General features: G+C 36.9%; 1 protein-coding gene across 29 annotated transcripts in view; it reads left to right on the forward strand.

The window, feature by feature from the left end:
- Positions 1-21,302, forward strand: part of MTMR3 (myotubularin related protein 3) — a 142,386-nt gene that overhangs the window by 57,624 nt on the left and 63,460 nt on the right. For 16 of the 29 annotated variants that reach the window (XM_070516353.1, XM_014835002.3, XM_070516347.1 and 13 more), the window contains one exon: positions 17,675-17,727. The exons of 12 other annotated variants lie outside the window; for them this stretch is intronic. The gene's annotated coding sequence lies outside the window, so the exon portion shown is untranslated. Of the gene's footprint in view, positions 1-6,613; positions 6,650-17,674; positions 17,728-21,302 lie in introns of all 29 variants that reach the window. One more of the 29 variants, XM_044775580.2, reaches the window with a different exon arrangement.

A 21,302-nucleotide genomic window follows, 5' to 3' on the forward strand; every position in this document is an offset into this window, starting at 1 on the left:
GAAGATGAACACACAGGATGAAAATGAATATGGGTATTCTGGGGAAACAAGATGACAGCTTGTTTTCTTTAGATAGTGGTTCAGTGATATCCATTGAGAAGCAGGTTCATTGTTAGGATTTTTAGCTAGTGCAACCAAGGCAGAATACTCGATTAGTAGTAAAACCATTGAATATTAGCCAGCTGATTAGTTACTTTTTTTTCCTGATAAAACTTTATTTGCAGTAGATCTGTACAAACTCTTTATCACAGAACATAAAAATTAGCTGTAGTTGTGATTTTCAATAGGTGTATTTCTGATTTAAGCTTTTCTCATTTTTTGAAATGTTTACTTTTATCTTTGTTAAATAGATTATTTCAGTCATCAGTTGCAATGAATGAACTATAAATTGTGCTCATTGCTGAAATTGTTGCTGTCTTTGATTTATGGAGGAATCTGTTTTTATTATAAATCAAAGCAAGTACAAGGTTCATGTTAGTTTATTTCTGGAAATGAACTAAGTATTATTAAAGAAAACATTTGAATTCTTTTAATAGTCATAGAATGTTTTACTTATTTTTCTTTGAAGCTGTAATTTTTGAGTATATGAGTTTTAGATTACTTAGAAATTGTCTAATTTCTACATTAGTATGAAAGAAAAATAGTTTTTTATCATGCTATGAAAAATTAATTCATATGAGTATTTTGTCATGAAGAAATCTATAAAACTTTAAAAACTAAATTTTATCTCAGTATGCAGTATCTAATAACAGTGTTCTGTGTTCACTTCATTCAGGAAATACTAAATGGAACGATTTGTATTTGAGTTAAAGTAATGCCCTAATTCTGTCTCTTTCGTTGTTTAAAAAACCTGAAATACATTTTTCAGTTATGATTTTTTTTTCCTTTTTCTCCCCAACGCCCCCCAGTTCATAGTTGTATATTCTTTGTTGTGGGTCCTTCTACTTGTGGCATGTGGGATGCTGCCTCAGTGTGGTTTGATGAGCAGTGCCATGTCCGCGCCCAGGATTCGAACCAACGAAACACTGGGCTGCCTGCAGCGGAGCGCGAGGACTTAACCACTCGGCCACGGGGCCAGCCCCTCAATTATGATTTTATTAAGGAAATCAAGTTGAATGTGTGAGTCATCTGATTTTGTTATTAAGGACTCTTGGTTGCTGGTGTCAGAAACTGAATTAGAGCTTAAAAAAATAAACAGAGGAAGGTGTGGCTTTATTGGCAGGATACTGGAGCAGCTCACATAACTGAAGAACTGTGGCAGGCAGCTTGGAGACCTTGAGGATTGGAAGTGAGGGTATGGTGTCTCAGATATTCTAGCTTTGCATGTCTTTGGGCGTTGGTATGATTCTCTCAGGCTTCTCTTGGCTCCTGGCTGCACAGTCCAAAGTCTCTTCTTCCTCTTAGTATCTCAGTAATATTTTCCATACTGCCTTTTGGCCAAAAGAAATAGCTAACAGTTCCATTTATTAAGTGGTTAGGGCCAAATAACTTAGGTATTTATTTCCTGACAACTTAACTATTTGAAAAATTGATACATATAATTTAAAAGAAAACATTTTAATTTCACTATGTGTGCCTGTTGGATACTGCAAAAATTTTGAACCTTGGAATCAGGTGATACCTTCCACCTCTATTTCCTGTTCCACATTGATTTTTGCATGATACTTGCTTTTTATCATAGCAACTGCTGAAACTCCTGCTTCTTGAAGAAATGATGTCATTGAAAGGAATGTCTTCTGAGCTAATGTTGAAATTATGAATGGCCTCAGTTAGTTGTTTGTGTGGTTCACTAGATGTCAATTATTGCTGTGTTTCCCTTAAAAACTTAAACAGTCCTGTAGGCCCTTGTGAATTTACTGTGGTACCTCCAGGGTGCCTCAGCACACTGTTAGCAAATCATGATTCTAGTAGAAAAGAAGGATTCTGATTGGTTCCCCCTTTGATCATGTGGTTGAGGGAACGAGCTGTGATTTGGTCAACCTGGGTTACTCACCCACTCCCTTGCTTAGAAGGGCATAACATTGCATTGTATGGATATATCAGTTTATCTTTTTCTAGTTGTCTAAAAATTATAAAAAGAGCATAAATTAATGTCTTGTGTATCTGTGACGATTTCTATAGCACAGATTCTATTAAGTCTTACCTAACACTTAAACTCAAAAAAAGTTTATTTATGGATGCATAAATAGCATGGTATTTGTGCTTTTAAAATTATCTGAGGGGCCGACCCCGTGCTCGAGTGGTTAAGTTTGTGTGCTCCGCCTTGGTGGCCCAGGGTTTCGCCACTTCGAATCCTGGTCATGGACATGGCACTGCTCATCAAGCCATGCTGAGGCAGCATCCCACATGCCACAGCTGGAAGCACCCACAACTAAAAGAATATACAACTATGTACAGGGGCCTTTGGGGAGAAAAAGAAAAAAAAAATCTGATTATGGGGTCTGGCCCGTTGGCATAGTTGGTTAAATTTGTGCACTCTGCTTCAGTGGTCTGGGGTTCGTGGGTTCAGATCCTGGGCACAGACCTATAAACCACTCATTAAGCCATGCTGTGGCGGTGTCCCACATACAAAATAGAAGAAGATTGTCACAAGTGTTAGCTCAGGGCCAGTCTTCCTCACCAATAAATAAATAAATAAATAAATCGGATTGAGGATCAGAGACTTAAAACCTAAGAGCTAAAACTATAAAACTCTTGGGAGAAAACAGGGGAGAAGTTTCATGGTGTTGCTTTTGGCAATGATTTCTTGGCTGTAACATCAGAAGCACAGGCAACAAAAGAAAAAAATAGATAAATTGAACTTTGTTAAAATTAAAAATTTTTGTGCATTGGATACACTGTCAAGAGAGTGAGAAGGCAGCCCAAATAATGGGAGAAAATAGTTGTAAATCATACATCTGATAAAGGATTAACACAACTCAACACCAAAAATGACCCAGCTAAAAAATGGGCGAAGGACTTGAATAGATATTCTCTTAAAGAAGTTATGCAAATGCCAGTAAGTACATGAAAAGATGCTCAGCATCACTAGTCATTAGGGAAATGCCAATCAAAACTACAAGATAACACTTCACATGCGTTAGGATGGCTGTTATCAAACAAGTAGAAAAGTGTTGACGAGGAAATGGAGAAATTAGAACCCTGATGCGTTGCTGGTGGGAATGTAAGATGGTGCAGCTGCTGTATGGAAAACAACGTGGTGGTTCCTCAAAAAATTAAACATAGAATTACCACATGATCCAGCAGTTCCACTCCTAGGTATCTGCCAAAAGAAGTGAAACCAAGGACTAACACATTTGTACAGCAGGGTTCAAAAGCAGCACTAGTGACAGTAGCCAAAAGGCAGAAACAATCTAAATGTCCGTCAGTGGATGAATAAACAAAATGTGCATACATACAATGGACTATTATTCCACCTTAAAAAGGAAGTTGGGGATGATGAAAAAGTTCTGGAAATGGATACTGGTAGTGATCGCACAACAATGTGAATGTACCTAAGGCCAAAAAATTGTACACTTAAAATGGTTAAAATTGTAACTAATATGTGTATTTTACCATAGTCAAAAAAAAAAAAAGAACATACACTTTAAATATGTGCACTTTGTTATACTTCAATTATACCTTAATAAAGTTAAAAAAAATCTTGAGGAAATTGATGATTATAAATAATTAAAAATAATTTGTGAAGACTTTAAAGATGATGAAATAATAAACTGTGTAGTATTGAAAGACAGTTTGTCCTATGAAGTAATATGATGGGGACAGGTCTGGGAAGAGAGGCAAGCAATGGATATATTTTAACAGTAGGAAAGCTATTAATTATTTCTGGTGGCACCTTCATAAGAGATGAAAATGTCTTATTGTTAAATGGTGCAAAACAGATTAGAGGGTCATACACTGTTACTGGTGGTTTGCTGTCAGATGAGAGAGAGAGAGAAGTAGTTTTATAACGGGGTTAGGATTGGACTCTCTACTGTATAATGTTCTTAATGATATAGGTGATGAAAAGGGGAATATGCTCATTAAGTTCGCAGATGACTTGTCAGTCCCTCGGAGAATAGAATTAGAGTTTCGAATTATCTTGACAAGTGAGAAGAGGTTGTAAAGAATAAAGATTTTTAGGAACAAGTGTCAAGTAATATACTTGAGACAATGGGTAGTAAAACTGATGTAAATCTCTAATTTTGTGGGAGAATGAAACAATAAAGCCTGTATTCGTTAAAATATATTAGGACATGCAGCATATAAAAATATATTCTCAATATGCAAGGGCTTCTTACTTGGATTCTCTTTATAAGCAGTATAGTTAGCATCAAATTTTACTATATTACAAACTTATTTAATAGCGAGGCAGTATGGTATAGATGTTTACAATGTAAACTGTGGAGCCAGAATGCCTGGGTTTCAATTCCGTCTTCTCCACTTAGCTGGTATAATCTTGGGAAAGTTATTTCTCTGTATATCTGCTTTTTCAAGTGTAAATGGGAACAGTAATGGTTGCTACCTGATAGAATTATTGCAGGGTTAATTAAGTTAATACATAGAATACTTTTAAAACAGTGCCTGGCAAATAGGGAAGTGCTCAATAAAAGTTAACTGCTAATAAAATAAGCTTAACAGCTGGTCACAGTTGGCTCATTATAATGAGGTTATGCTTGTGCTGATTGAAAGCGTCTTCTCTCCCTGTTCTTGCTGTCACTTTTTAAAAATTTTATTTTATAAAAATAAATTGGCCTTGTTCTTTCTGGGTAGCATCCCAAATATTATTACCATACTTTCTGATGCTGTGGGGTCAGCTATTCATGTGGGTGAAGTGCCATTAAGATTCTTTCCCAATTATCAGAACGCATTAAAGGTATATGACTGAAAAATTATCTTGGCTTCAAGTTTGGGGAAACTCTTTATAGTCTCAGCTATTTGTGAACCTATCTGCTCTTCCTTTGTCAATTCCAGAAAGGTTAAGAAAATAACAGAGGAAGAACTAGTTTTTGGGGTAGAAGCAAAATTATTACGCACAGAATGGAACATACAAAGGATGCCTTAGGAATGGCTTGATTGTAAGGACTTCTACTTTTGTAGAAGAGATCAAAGAGGATTAAGACCACCTCCCTTTTGCTGCCACTTTTCATTCTATATCCTTGTTTTGAAGCTGTATTTATTTGTTTATTTTTTTAAAGATTGGCACCTGAGCTAACATCTCTTGCTAATTTTCTTTTTTATTTTTCCTTCTTCTTCTCCCCAAGGCCTCCCAGTACATAGTTGTATATTCTAGTTGTGAGTGCCTCTGGTTGTGGCATGTGGGGTGCCCTCTCAGCAAAGCTTGATGAGCGGTGCCATGTCCACTCCCAGGATCCGAACCGGCGAAACCCTGGGCTGCCAAACTACTCGGCCATGGAGCTGGCCCCTGAAGCAGTATTTTCATCTTTACAAAAACCATCCTCATTTTATACAAAAGTGGCATTAGATTAATAACAGTTCAGGACTGATATTACAGCTGTTACCAAGATCCTGTTTGTTTCAAGAAGTTTTTATATGTTAGTGAAATGATGGTTTACGGTTACTTACAATCATGTATTATCTATTTTTAGCTTAATGCTGGAACATGAACATGATTGTAGAAAGCACTCCAGTTTTCCCACGATTGTAATGAGAATTATCACTTAGAGTTATTTTTAATTGCTTATGAGAAAAATTTTTATGATCTATCCCAAGACTCTTAAGGAGAGAAAAATATTATTTCGTTGATTAGTCAAAACACTTTGAGTAGCTCTTGAGGGAACTTGTAGCCTCTGTGTTTGAGAGAGTGAGGGAGAAGAGTGAGTTGGGGGAGGGAGAGAGGTAGACTTTGATAAAAGAGAATAAATGCTAAATCGTGTACTTGCAAAAATGCAGTAAAAGTTTAGTGGCTTGGAATAATAGAAGAGCTCTGGGAATCTGGTTTCTAGAGGAAAGGCTAGTCTGGGTATAGGAAGTAACATAAGCAATGGCAAGGAATTTGGAATGAACATAGAATGTCCTAGAAGGGAAGAGTAAGATCCTCATTTGAGGGAGACCTTGTTGTTCAGAGGGAGGGCCCTCGTTTTAGGGAGACCTTGTTGAGAGGGATGCAGTAGATTTTGACAAATACATACAACGATAGTACCCTGAGAGTTCACTGAGAATGTGTAGAGAATAATGGTTATGTTGCTTGGCTCATTGAGTTAAGTGATTTCCTCTTACTTAGCCTCAAATGCCTATGACTAAAATTTTTGCTTCAGCAAAATCACTTATTCCTTTTTTTATTTTGAACTTTTAAAGTTTATAATGAATAATGGAAACTTACAAATCTTTCAATCCTAGGAGTTTATTCTGTATGAAGAAAGGCAGGTAGAAATGTTGCATTTATGCTAAGAACTAGAATATAGAGGTTTTCAGTAGGCATACTTGAAACATTCAATGAGTGGGTAATAGAAGGCCCTGGTTAATTTCTCATATTTGCTTAAATTATGTTTTTTTTAATTCAAAAAGTAGTTAATGAGCATGTTTCTCGTCTTCATCAGAATTATTCATCGATCATTGATTTGAAGACACTAGTACAATAAATTTGTCTTCTAATGTTATCTCCCTTTTACAGATGAGGAAACTGAGTGAACTTCCTAAAGTGATACACGTAAGTTTGGAACCAAAATTCACATCCCAAACAGTCTGATTCCAGAACCTGTACTCCTACCTAATAAGCTGTATTGTAATGCCTCTCATTAATGGATGGTGTAAGGCCCTTGGGTTCAAATCTTGAGTAGGACACTGACCTATCTAGGAAATCATAATCTGTCTATTAGGACAGATAGAAATGTAAGTAATTATAATGACATGCAGTAAGTGTTGTAAACTAGAGCTGTACTGAAGGTGCACAGTAAACTCTGCAGGGAAGCTTTCACAGTGAAAGTAATGTTTGAAGCCAAGAATTGAAGGATGTTCGGGATTTATCCAGATGGATAAAGCGGTATGAGTAAATCAGACAAAGGTAATAGCAGTGACAAAAGCTCATGCATGAAAAATTTAAAAGCAACCTGAAGTTGTTCATTCCGGATGTGATTGTCATAGGGCACATTTTTTTTGAGCAGTGATGTTTTAGTGAAACTTCTGTTGATGGGATGGGTATGCCAGGTGATGTTAAAAGAGGAATTAACCAGAATCAGTTCTGTTCTAAGTCCAGTTGTAGTTGGTTATTTTGTTCCTTAGGTAATTGAGGTCTACATAAATTTAATTCACATGTTTGAGAACCAGTTTGCTAGACCAAATGGTGGTGACACTGGCGGCGTGGAATGGAAAGATAAAAATGGAGCATTTCAATGAAAGCATTGGGAATTGGTGTCAGATTTTGTTATTGGAAATAGAATCAAATGGTTTCTAGCCTTGCAGACCTAGGCTGACCAGATAGTCCCAGTGGTGGGGAGAGGGGAGGGAGGCTGATGATGGATTCTGTTTGGGATATGTAGAGTTGGAGGTGCTAGGACAGCCCCAGAGGAAACCTGGTACTCCATCATACTGTGCTAGCAGTAGCAGTCATGGTTGTGGAAAAGATGCAGGAGCTCTGTGGTGGTAGCAGAAACCTTGACAGGCTTATCATTTGTTTGGGGGAAGGACTGGATACTGTTGCATGTGGCCCTGGTCAGGCCTGCTTATGAATTGTTTCAGACTTTTAATGGATTGGAAAAATAGGTTTTATGAATAAAAATGAAAGAAAGCAACCTGAGGAAAGACAGTTATGTAGCAGTTTCTGTGTATGAAGGGTTTGTATTAGCATATAGTGCAGTATCACCCAAACCTCTCATATTACTTACATGATTATTTTCAGTATCTGTCAAATGGGAATGCATCTTGAAATCAATGGTATGTTATATGAATTGGCAGGTTTCTTCTTTCTGAGTGGTGTGTAAATTTAATGGTGTGCCTTGAATTTGATGGCATCTCAGAGTCAGTAAAATGCACAATGTTTTCTCCAATGCTCATTAGCATAAATACGTAGTTTTTGTTTTTTAAGAGTATTTGCCTATGTTCCGTTCAAGTCATCTCAGTCACCAGTGATTTATATACCACACCATGGAAATGCTGGTAATTGAAAAATTAACTATGCTGTAGAATATAAGATTTAGATTAGATGTTGAGGATGTAAATCAATAGAAAAGAAAAAGTGTAAGCTCTTTCCAAGGTCTTTATATTTCTTTGCATTTTAGTATGTATGAGTGTCCTGACTAAAAACAGAAGTGATACAGAACTGCTATTCAATCAAGTGCCTGATGGTTACTAGAGAGCTTGGATAAAAGCATTATTCCTTCTGCCCCTTTGAGACATTAGTTTCTTTGACAGACTGTTTTCATGTTGGAAAATGCAAGAAATGGATGAGTGGCTCAGACTGACCTTGGAGGTGTGATATTATTCTTAGTAGTTATGTTCACATGCTTATTGGAAACTTGTGAATTCCAGTTACTTGTTTGTGTGGATTGTTGTTTTCATGCTGAATTGAGTAGTACTTACGTTTGTGATGTATAAACAAGATTACTTAGAACACTTCATAATGTGTGTAGAATAGGTTTGTAGAAGGCTGTGTGTTTGAGAAGTTTTTCATCTTGTGAGAGGATATTTTACCAATATTTTAGTATGTTTAGCATGAATATAAGTAATTTAGTCAGTACGCTTTTTTAAAAAGCCCTCCCCTAGCCCCTCCATTAATGGGTTAAACAAAATGATAGCTTAAGAATTTTTTAAATTTGAGGTTTAGTTTTTGTCTTCACTGTGAACCCATGACTTGAGTTTTTTGTTATTAAGTGCAGTTATTTAAAAATAAAAAATCTCTTTTACTTAATAGCTTATTTCTTATTAGCCCTTACTTAGTACTTTTGCCTTCCTTTTTCTTAAGTAAAGCATATTGATGAATTCTACTTTTTTGACTTTATCAGAAAAAGTTCCCTTTCTTCTTGTGTATATTTGGATGGCAGTCACATATTTCCTTCTGTTTACATGAGATAAATATTACTAGTTTAAAAGGGTGAATCTTTTTCTGGGGATCTGTTGAATTTTATGGTGTTAAAAGGATTCTTAAGATGGTGTCCTGGTCAAGACAATGTCTGGTCCTTTGACTATTTAATAATTAAGGAGAATTGCTTTGAAGGAGTGGATATTAGAGCTCAACATTTTAAATAGAGCCCACATTGTAGTGTGTGGTTATTGGAGGTTATTTTGAGTTTTTGTTGGCTTGTTTTCAAAAATATGAGTAGCCCCCTACTTAATTGCCAGAATATAAATTTTAACTAGGCCAACAGAAGAGTGAATTGTTTTCGTTGCACATAGCCTTTACAATTTGAATTTTGTCTCTCTTTTCTTGAATGTAACTATTGGCCAGCTGGAGTTAGACAGTTTTAAATTGTGATAACGGCAGTTACACAAATTCAAATCTTTTTCTTCTCTTCATTGTTAAGTTGTATGCTTAAAGGACAGATTTACGTTTTCATTCAGCTTTCTGGTCCTTATCCATTTTTATGCTTGTTATTCTGCATAAAACTGAGTGGAAGGAACTAGAACTTTAAAGAGTCTGTTTACAGATGGGAAGAGGAATGTTAACATTCCTAATATAATATTAGTATACTAATAAGAAATATGTAGACTAGCTAGGTTTGGGATACTGATAGCTATTTTTTGAGTGTAATTTACTTCCAAATTTTTCCTAGAATAATTGTTGAACATCTCAAGTACCTAGGCAAAATAGGAAAATCATGCTCATTTATATGTGGGCACTCTCTTGAGATCCTGTGGTAAGCTTGTTACCGAATCAGGTTCATTTTGCCTGCTGCACGATGATGCCAATCACCTAGGTGGTGAGTTTGCAAAGAGAAAGGATTTAATCAGAAGGCAGCAAGAGAGGAGATGGGAGAACCAATCTCAAATCCGCCTCCCTGACAAATAGGGATTAGGGATATTTTGGGATAAAGGGGCGAGGTGGTCTGAAGTAGGAATAGATGATTGGTGGGAGAACCAATCTCAAATCTGCCTCCCCAAAAAATGGGGATTAGGGATATTTGTGGGATAAGGGGGCGGGTAGTCTTAAGTGGGAATAGATGATTGGAAGTAAAGAGAAGTGAGGTAATCGATGATCTGCACAAGTGTTGTCAAGCTTCATGGCTCTTCGTAGGACGCATGTTCACAAAATGGCAGCATTAACATGTTCTGAGGGTGGAGTTTTCATCTCCTTGCTGGCGAAGGGTCACTTATCTGTCGTCCATGTGAGTCCAGTTGATGAGTTGGTTGTCTCAGCCGGCCTGAACTGGATGAGTGACTCTCAGTTCCTGTGTCCCAACCCATTACCCTGTTGACCCAAGCTCAGAGATGTTATCTGTAGGGTGGGCTTTAGTAATGCATTATCTACCTGCTTTTGCTAACAGACTAGACACTGAGTCTAGTTAAAACATTGCCATGCTGCACCCCCCCCCTTCAAATTAAGTTGTTTGTCTTTCTAGAAAAGAAACGTCTTATGCAGCTGGCGGGGGTGGGGTTGTTGTAAAAATGGTGGGGTCTGGAGATTCTGCTTTTGTTCCTTTAGGGCAGGATTTCAAAAGGACATTGGTGTGTTGAATTTTGTGTAATTTTTTAGTTGTGTTTTTAAAAAATTGTGTTTTTTTTGTTTGCTACCTATCTCATTGATTAGTTTTCTTTTTCTATTGAGTGCATAAGAAATAGGACCTCACAATTTAAACCTTGTTTAAAAACTTTTTGAGAAACTATTGTAGAACTGCTCATCTTCATAGGGTTTGGTCATTTAGATATTTCATCCAAGAAAATGCAGTTAAAATTTTATTTGAACAGTAGGAGGCAGGGTCAATCTCAAGAGAGAATGTATGATATGTTAAGAGGGGCAGAAGTCATTACAAGATTATAATTAGGAAAATTTAGGTTTCCATGAAGAGGTGCGAATTTCTTGAGTAGGAATGTTTCTTTTCTTTTTTTAAAAATAGAACAGAATATTTGACCTATGCATTGCCAGTGAGAACTCTGATTTGGGGCAAGGTAGGGGAGAAAAGAGGTACAGGAGGCAAGAAAGTTAGTTCTTTCCACTTCAACTGAGAGCAAGTTCTAGCAGGACGTTATGAATGTGCAGGAATCTGCCTTCTGTTAATTTCCCAAAGGTAGACCTTGGAACTAGTCTAAAACAAAAGTCAAGAAACATTTTTCCAATACAGGAGCTAGTCTTTCTGATCTTTTTATGGAGTTGTCAATATTGAACTACCTCAGGCACTTAGATAAATGATCTTGCTTGGCTTTTAATTCAAGTAATTTCTAGTTATTTGAACGCCCAGATTTTCTGTCATCTTTTCTTAACAAACAAGACTTAAATATTTCTTTTCTTTTCTGTTAAATTATAAGGGGTTTTTTCTTCCTTAGGAGCTAGGGAACATTTCTTCATTTAAGATGGGGAACCTAAATGCTGCTTTATAAAATTAGGTTTTAAATTCTTAATTTCAGTAATAAAATGATGCCCACCATGTGATGTTAGAAAATAACATTACAAATTACTCATAGAAATTCCTTACAATCCCATTAATGATTTAATATATCTGAGTTAGTAGTATGAATTGAATGTGTTCTATGGAAGTGATTTTAAAGAGCAAATCAGAACATAAAAAAAACTTCACATTCTTTCTTAAAATTATTTAATTTTTACCCTTTTCAGCAAATTGTGATGTGATCTTTGGTTTTAATCTTTTCTGGACACTGCCAGAAAGTGTCTTCACCAAGACATTGTATATGATTTATACTTGCCCCCACTTCCTACCCCTTATATAAGGATTAAGTTTAAAAGGAAAATACTTGTAAAATAAGTGATTTTAATAAGTATAAATCAAATTTGCTAAAGTTTGATCACAATTAATCTTTTCTGAGAAACATGGTCAGGGCTTTCTTTTGCCTACTTGAGATGTGAAAAGCAATAAGGTACATCTGAAGTGCAAGCAAATTTTAATGTCTAAAAAAATACTAGAGCACGTCTCACATTTTGGGGTCTACATTTGGAAAAGCAGCTGTCAGTATTTCAGCCATTTAAATGAAGACAAATGATCTTAAGTGTTGATCACTGACTGACTGAAGTTCTGTCTATTGCAGAGCCTCCTTTGAGGAATGTGTTGAGAACTTCTTCCACACTTGAAAAAAAACTCTTCCCCCCACCCCTATATATGTATATAAAGAATGAGCCAGACTCTATACTGCCAACGTAGTCACAGACTTATACAAGATTGATCTTTGGTTATTATCTATTGAAACAGTTTTTACTTGTTGTAGTGAACATTATCTTAAGTGTTGCTGGTTCAAGAGACTTATTACCAGTGAAACACTCTTTGATACAGAAATGTAATTATAACGTGGATTTCAGCTGATGGTTTCTGACGACTTACTGGATTTTTGTTTTCAAGGAGAAGATGGTTGTTTTTTGCTTAGGAAATGATAATGTTTTAGCTGCTTATCTGTGCTGTACAGCTGGCAGAGGAATGCAGTATACTGATCATGAATGTGCATCTGGATCCCTGAAAACTCACAGACCTTAGTGTTTCCATAAGAGGTAGTAAAGACACACAGTGTTGTTTTGTTTTGTGGTTTTTTTTTTTTTAAATCATCTTGTTTGGAGATCTCACTGAGCCAGAACACTGACTCAGTTTTATATTTACTGTTTCTTTTTATCTTTTCAAAGCATGGTCTTAGTAAGTAGGGGGAAAAGTCACACTGAGGGCATTCAGCCCTGTGAGAATAATAGTTGACAATAGAATTGCAGCTCTGTAAGGGCAGGAACTTTGTTTTGTTCACTGCCGCATACCCTGTGTCTGAAATAGTGCCTGTCACCCCAAAATATTTGTTAAATGAACCTCCATCAGAATGAACTTATCATGATAGGTGAATGCAGCTGTGCTTTTTCAACTGTATCTTTTTTTCTCTTTTCATTTAGAGTTGACTAAAGCAGCAAAGGTTTTTTTTTTTTTTGAGGAAGATTCCCGACAATCCTCCTCTTTGCTGAGGAAGGCTGGCCCTGAGCTAATACCCGTGCCCATCTTCCTCTACTTTATATGTGGGACGCCTACCAAGCGGTGCCATGTCCGCACCCGGGATCCAAAACAGCGAACCCCGGGCTGCTGAAGTGGAACGTGCACGCTTAACTGCTGCGCCACTGGGCTGGCCCCAGCAGCAAAGGTTTTAGAGAACCTGAGATTTGGGCTTCTGTTCAGGGACTAAGATCACGCCACAGTAGTTTTACTCAGTTGATAAATGGTTGGCTTTTGTTTACTGCTAGTGATTAAATCATCTCTCCACCATGGAATAATCATACCCAACATGCCATCCTGGTTTGGGGAAGTCATATCATCCATCAAGTCACTGAAAAGTTATTAGGCATAAATGAGGAAAACACTAAGAAGCTGAAAAACTCGCCCAAAGTAGCAGGAGTTGTAAAGTTACTTCCTAAAATTTAACATCTCTGAATTATTTTTATATTGCCCCTACGCTTAAGTTTTGCTGTGAATCTGTTTCTTTATATGCAATGCATATGCAGGAAAAGCCATTTCTTTCACATACAGTGAAAATAAAAGATGCCTTTAAAATTGTTATTCAGTGTTTCCTTCTTAAAGTTTTAAACTCTTAATTATCCTGCACAAGACTGTAGAAAACATTCTGTTGTTCTTTCGAAGTTAAAATGCACCCTAGCCAAAAAAAAGTGCTGCTTAACCTTCCCCGCCCCCCGCCCCAGCCCAGGCCTGAGTCTCTTAGTTTTTCCTCATGAATTTGGTTCAGTCTGATTAGTGTTTGTAGTTTGAATTCTTTTATCATATAAATGGTCCAAATTAGTGTGCCTCTTTGCCCTTGTTGAAGCTTATGTGGTAGGTGGCATACAGATGATCACATAAACTGTTCCATGTACGTGTTCATTTCTTATCAGCCTTCTTATGGCCTCCATGCCCTTCCTTTTAGTCATGACTTCATTGTCTTCCAGAAGGGGACTTTGACTGTTGTGTTAGATTCACCTCTCCAATGCAGCTGCACAGTGATATCCAGTATTATAGTATTTAATATTTAAATATATTGATTTTTTACTCTTTTTAGGGTTTTCTGTAGTAGATAAATTCCTGTTTATAGTAAAATATGTGATTGTAAAATTTTTACATCTTAGTTCAGGTAACTTCAGAAAGATTTTTTTTTTCACTTGGAGATGGAACTTTAGGTGACTCTAGTTAAACCCTGCCCCAGCCCCCACCCTGGTTGTCTCTTCATTATTGCTTAATATGTTTAAGAATCCCTTGTAATTAGATACTTTAGGTAATTGCTTAGGTTTAACATAACCACTTTGCATTCTACCTCTTCAAATATATGAATGTTCAAGGTCACCCAAACTTAACTGCTTTTACTCTCTGAGGTGTACATGACTGGTAACATGGAATACCTGCTGGTATGGGAAGGTAGCTTGTGGCACTGGAGAGCTGCTTTCAGACTCACCTCACATCACCTTTATCTGGTACATAGTCCTAAGAGGCATGGGCGTTTTTAATTTTGTTGGCAATGTTTCACAGTGACATACTTGTTTCCAACTAAGTAGATGTTTGCTTGTGTTTATTGGGAAGAAGAGTCATTGCCAGCATTGAAGCAGACCTGCCTGAACCTTGTTGTTGAATCTGCCTGTTGTTTGGTCCATCTCTTGGAACTTTACACCTGTGAACACTTTACACAAACACTTCTGTATTCATGAACTTCTTGTATCTTTGACAGAATAAATTACCAAATACATTCTAAAACATGTCAGATTATTCTTATATTGTATAGTGATTTCCTTGAATTAAATCTAGCACCATCGATTCATTCTTATGTCTAGACTGGACCTGTCTCTTGAATTTAATTCCACATCTCCTCCTCGTCCTCCCATCAATTATCTTCTGGGTGTACATCATCTACTTGGGAGGCCATCTTTAAAGCCAGCATATCATAGCTGGTGTTGCTTCCTTGGAAGCTGCCCTTAATTTTTTAGCAATATCGTCCTTTTTCTACTCACTGCAGGCCTTATAATTTTGCAGTTATCTTTAACAACTTGCTCTGCTTCTTTTTTCCCCATTCCTAATCAGTTATCAAGCTCAGGCAATTAATGCTTTCACGCACTTTGGTGTCTTCCTCTGCATTTTCATTATTGAAATATTGGGCCCTTGGCAATTCCAGGAACATTGTAAATGACTTTTCCCTTCCAAACCATCCTACTTGCTACTGTCTTCTGTTCAGCACCACCACTTTTTGTGTTATTGTTCTCCTCTCATAAAGCTTAAAGCCTTTGGTTGTGTCCTGCCTTTCTAGTCTTACCTTCTTCAATGCTCTCTTAATATTCTGACCTATTCTCTATTTCTCACAAATGCTGTGCTTTCTTCCTACTTTGGTATTAACAGCCATCCTCTCTTGAATTACTCTAGTTCCTTCTTTCTCTTTAGTTAAATCCCACCCAATCTTTAACAACCTGTTTGAAATTCTCTGTTTCCTGTGAAGCTTCCCTGGGCTGTCCCTCCTCTGAACTCTGAGCACATGGCATGTCTTTGGACAGTTAACCTTGTAGTACGTACTCTGACACTTTTTTTTTTTTTCTGCCTTTTCTCCCCCAGTCCCCCCAGTACATAGTTGTATATTTTAGTTGTGGGTCCTTCTAGCTGTGGCATGTGGGACACCACCCCACCGTGGCCCAGTGAGCGGCGCCAGTCCGCGCCCAGGATGTGAACCTGCGAAACCCTGGGCCACCGAAGCGGAGTGTGCAAACTCAACCACTGAGCCACGGGGCTGGCCCCATGACACTTGTTGAGTTCCAGTGAGCTATGTCTCATCATTTTGTATGTAATACTTTTTAAGTAGAATGTTCCTTCACATGTACTATTCCATCTGGATTTTTTTTTTTCAAATCAGATAAGGACAAAGAGACCCAGCATCTGTTCTTTTTAACAAATGTTTCTTTATTACCCTAAAGTAAAATACATAGATAATATAATGTACCTACAAACATAAGTTTTAAAAATCAGTTAATAGGGGCCGGCCCAGTGGCGCTATGGATAAGTTAACATGTTCTGCTTCCATGGCCCCAGGTTTGCTGGTTGGAATCCCAGGTGTGGACCTCTGTACCGCTTGTCAAGCCATGCTGTGGCAAGTGTCCCACATATAAAGTAGAGGAAGATGGGCACGGATGTTAGCTCAGGGCTAGTCTTCCTCAGCAAAAAAGAGGAGGATTGGCAGCAGATATTAGCTCAGGGCTAATCTTTCTCAAAAAAAAAAAATCAATTTATAACTTTAGTATAAAGGAAAAAATTGTAATATGTATTTCAGTGCTCAAATACACAGCAAAAATTATACTCTAGCAAGAAAAGGTGTTACAGATTTACAACCTCCCCACCTTCCCTGCAGTAGCATACAACTTCTCTATTATACCTTGTTAAACAACTTTAGCAAGACCAATCTTGATACTTAATATGGTTTGTTTCTGCAGTTGCAAATTATGAATAACTTTATTTCCTTTCCCATATAGTATGTGGTTAATATGGCCTGAGTTACAAAATTTAAATTAAAAGTTACTGAGGGACGGGGGCTGGCCCCGTGGCCGAGTGGTTAAGTTCGCGCGCTCCACTGCAGGCGGCCCAGTGTTTCGTTGGTTCGAATCCTGGGCGTGGACATGGCACTGCTCATCAAACCACGCTGAGGCAGCATCCCACATACCACAACTAGAAGGACCCACAACGAAGAATATACAACTATGTACCGGGGGGCTTTGGGGAAAAAAAGGAAAAAAAATAAAATCTTTAAAAAAAAAAAAGTTACTGAGAGACAAAAATAATACTTGTAGGATGATTAGAAAACTTTATTATTGCGTGTTTAGCCTCCCTTTTATGGTTCTTATTCAGTTAAAATGTTCCTGGAGGTTATATGAATAATGTGCTATGTTAACTGACTCCTTAATTTTAGGATTTTGGTATTTTGTACGGTCTTGTTCATGTATGTGACTTCATGTCACGTAAACAGTCAGCCTAGAAGGATGAGTTGTCTGCAAATACTGAGAGAAATCCTTACAAAGGAATCAGGTCCGTTAGATCTTTTATCTCTGTAAAGGTCAGATTGTTGCTTAGTTGTGACAAGAATTCTTTGTTTCAACTATACTCCCTCCTCCCTACCTTCCTACTGTGCCCTGATTTCTGCCCCCTTACACATAAAAGATGCCTTGGTAGAGGCCAATTATGTGTACAAAACACCTTAAACTACCAAGTCCAAGCCTAGACTTCCTGGGTTAGTTTTAGTTTTTTAAAGTACTTGTTCCTGTAGTCATGAAGATTTACCTGAGAAGCCATCAGAAATCATGCTTGCTTGATTGAGAAAAACCCTTAAATAGGAGTATCTGTAGGTTCCTGGAAATTCTGTTTGGACAGTTCTACAGTTTTCAAAGGCATGCTGAGGCCTGGGTGAGCCCATTTTGCGCAATTAAACCTTCTAAAATCTGTAGTTGATTAAATGGTCTGTATCGTAATAATTTAACAAATAACATGTTGTCACGGCATTCTAACTTCTAGAGAAGAGTCTTGTGGGGAGATCGAAGTGGCTTAACTTGATTCTTAGGATATTTGTCATTGTAAAACTACTGGTTTTTCTTTTGCAGATGTTCTTATGAAACGTTCTAGTAGAAAAAGTTCTTGGGACAAACTTCATTAGGTGAGTTTGGTCCCCCCCGCCCTTCAATTTACTAATTTTTTCTCCCTACTAATTTACTTTAAATTTAATTTAAATTAAGATTAATTTTTGGGGTCTGTTTGTGTACCTAATTATTTAGATGAGGTCTTGTATGTTAACTTTAATGTTAAGTCTCTAAATATGGTGTTTTTTTCACTAGGACTCAAGTCAGATTACTTTTCCCATATATAATTGTGCCATAATCTAATATAGTGTTCCCGGAAACTTGTATTTATGTTGAGATTAAATGAATTATAGCCCTAATTTTTTGTTTAAAGTGGACAGTCTTTAGCAGGATGGAATTCTTTCAAATTGAAGCTTGATTCTTGTTTTGAGTTTTCTTAAATTGTTATATATCTATATGAAAATCAAGGCCTCATTACTAGATGTTTCACTAGAAAACAAGTTCTAAAAATTTTGTTAGTCCTGTCCTCAGTGTGGATGTTAATCCCTGTCTTGTCCTTCCTTTCATAGGCCTGTGTTTATCTGTTTCTACCTAAGTCTTTATTACTGTCTCATGTTTCTGCCTTCTTTTTAATTTAGGAAATTATAATCTAATTTTATTGAAAAGAGAAATTGTTGCTTTGTTAAGTTTTTAGATCCAAATCATTCCCTTGTTGCAAAAACTTTAGCATGACTTTGTCTCCAGAATAAGCATCAAACTTCTTAGCATGGCCTTTTAGTCTCTTCACCAGTGGGCTTTAAACACATCTCCTGCAGCTAGTCACCCTGTTTTTCCCACACACCTAGAACACCTTTTGCTGTGGCCACACTGACCTGCTTACTGTCCCTCAAATACTTTGCACTGTGCTTTTTTTTTTTTTGGTCTCATTCTTTGCTTGTGCCACTCCTGTTCCCCCTTTGTCTCAGTAGCTCAGAATCTGGCTGGTTCAACCATTAAAAGCTTGAGTGTTCCAAAAAGCCTTCCTTGAGTGCCCACATCAGAACCCATTTCTTTGTCTTTTGCATCCTCGTGTAATACTATTTCTATATCGCTAATCACACTCTGCCTTATTTTAGGATTGTGAGCACCTTGAAGGCAAGAACTATCCTCATATTTGAATTTCAGTTCACACAAACATTCCCTAAATCCTGGGATACCAGTGTCTTCTCAGTATAATTTCATTTTAATTAGGATTTTTGTGGGTTTTTTTGGTAAGAATAACGGAGAATAGATTCTGTGGTTGTAATAGAGAGTAGTTATCATAATCTTGTTGATTCAGGGTGCTGTGTTTTTCCTTCTTTCTAGCTATAGTGAAGGATTTATATTGTATGTATAATCTGTGTCCTTGTAGTCCAAGTTGCTTGCTCTTTGTCTCACTTGGTTGAGTTATTGTTTGCAAGTGTAAGTTTTAGTTATTGCATGAAGAATTGAGTAAGTTCTCCTTAGCTGGTGCCTGAAAGATGAGATACCGTGTTCAGTAGGAAGATTAAATGATATTTTACTCTGTAAAGATTTCTCAGAAGTTACATCCATGGTGTGGTAGTGATGATGGAGCCCGGAGAAACCTGCAGATCCTAGCTGTCAAATTTTCATGCATATATTAAGAAAAGAGAAATCATTTGACTCTAATGCTTAGAATAAGAATCTTATCCTTTATTTGGCCCAGTGGGTCACATATTAGGCCTTTAAAGAAGGAAATGTAATCCTAACGTATTACTTGGCTGCAGTGTTTAATTTTTACATTGCCATAATAATGTAAATGTTTATTGATTTTTAACTTCAGAATCATTATTAACTTTAGATAAGGCCTCTAAGACTTAGATTCTGTTTACAAAACAGAATGAAGAATTGTTGCATTCATATCTGAAGAAACATGGCTTAGGTATAGAGGGAAAGATGTGAGATTATTAAATTTTATGTCGGGAAGAATATTGTTTGAATTAATATAATATATGTCCCAGATTGAAAGAAACTTAAGAGCTATGACAGCTAGATCCAATATGTGATCCTAGACTGGATCCTTTATGGAGGGAAAAAAAAATCACTGTAAAGGATATAATTATGTCAGTTGACCAAATTGGAATATAGAAAATAGATTAAAGTACTATATCAATGTTAAATTTCCTGAATTTGAAAACCAGAGCTTGTGATTATGTAAGAGATTATTTTTGTTCTTAGGAAGTATGTACTCAAGTAGTAAGGGGTAAAGAGGCGTGGCGTATGCAACTCTCTTTTCAGTGGTTCAGAAAAAATAAGTATGTATTTGCGTACGCATGTATATGTGCGTATATATATGTTGTACGCATGCGCACATGTATATATGTATATAAAAAAAGAGGGCAGAGATGGGAACTGCCTTTTCTAAATTGTTTGTGGGTAATGGAATATCTTAATGAATGATTTTAAAAAGTGCTTGTTTCTATATGCCAGTAACTATACTAAGCACACTGTATGCATTATCTTTTAATCCTCACAACTCTTTGATGCATTTTTTATTCTCATTTTACAGATGAAGAAACAGAGGCTCAGAGAGGTGGCATGACTTGCCCTCAGTGTCATAGATTAGTGTATGGCTGGCTCAGGACTCTTATCTCATCTGCCCTCAGAGCCATTGCTCTATGTCCCTGATTGTTTTTTTGATTGGGGTCATTATTGTCACACTCTGTCTTAGGTTAAGTGAAAACCTTTTATGAAATATTGAGTTTCCTTCTTATGAACTTCTTTGTAGAAAAGTTTACTTTCCTAATTATAAGTGTAATTCTAAAAGTATAAAAACTGAAAGTCCCTGTTCTCACCTTCTTCCTTAGAAGGGTAACCGTTGTTAACAGTTGTATCATTTTTTTGTACATGTACAAACATGCTTCAGAATTAATACAAATACTGCTTATGGGTATTTAATATTTTAACCTTTTAGATTATAGAACATTAAAACTTCTATCGAGTTGATAAATATGTTTTGGTTAATTTTTTTTTCCATAAATATAGGAGTAAGTCTGTGTGGTCTTAAGCAATAATGAACCTCTTCCCCCTGCCCCCACATATGTATCTTTTCATAAATTTATTTTTAAGAATCAGGGCTGTAGAAATTGTGACTTGCAGAGATATGGGCAAAGATGGTTACTGTGGCTTTTTTGATTGTAACAGAAAAATGGAAATAACCTAAATATCTCAGCAATTGGTTCATGGTTAAGTTGTGGTAGACTGGAATATAATGGAATACTGAACTGCTGTCTGAAAGTATGTACTGACACAGGAAGGATTTGGTACATTAATTGAAGAAAAAAGTTGCAAAACAATGAATGTAGTATGACCCTCTCTCTCTTTCTCTCTCTTTCTTTTCCTCTGAGGAAGATTAGCCCTCAGCTAACTACTGCCAATCCTCCTCTTTTTGCTGAGGAAGACTGGCCCTGAGCTAACATCCATGCCCATCTTCCTCTACTTTATATGTGGGACACCTACCACAGCATGGCATGCCAAGTGGTGCCATGTCCGTACTCGGGATCTGAACCAGCGAACCCCAGGCTGCCGAAGTGGAATATGCGCACTTAACCGCTGTGCCGCTGGGCCGGCCGCTCTCTCTCTTTTTTTGGTAGATTATGTGTGTCTTTGTATA

Source organism: Equus asinus, chromosome 8 (assembly GCF_041296235.1).
Source record: "Equus asinus isolate D_3611 breed Donkey chromosome 8, EquAss-T2T_v2, whole genome shotgun sequence".
Classification (NCBI taxonomy): Eukaryota; Metazoa; Chordata; class Mammalia; order Perissodactyla; family Equidae; genus Equus; species Equus asinus.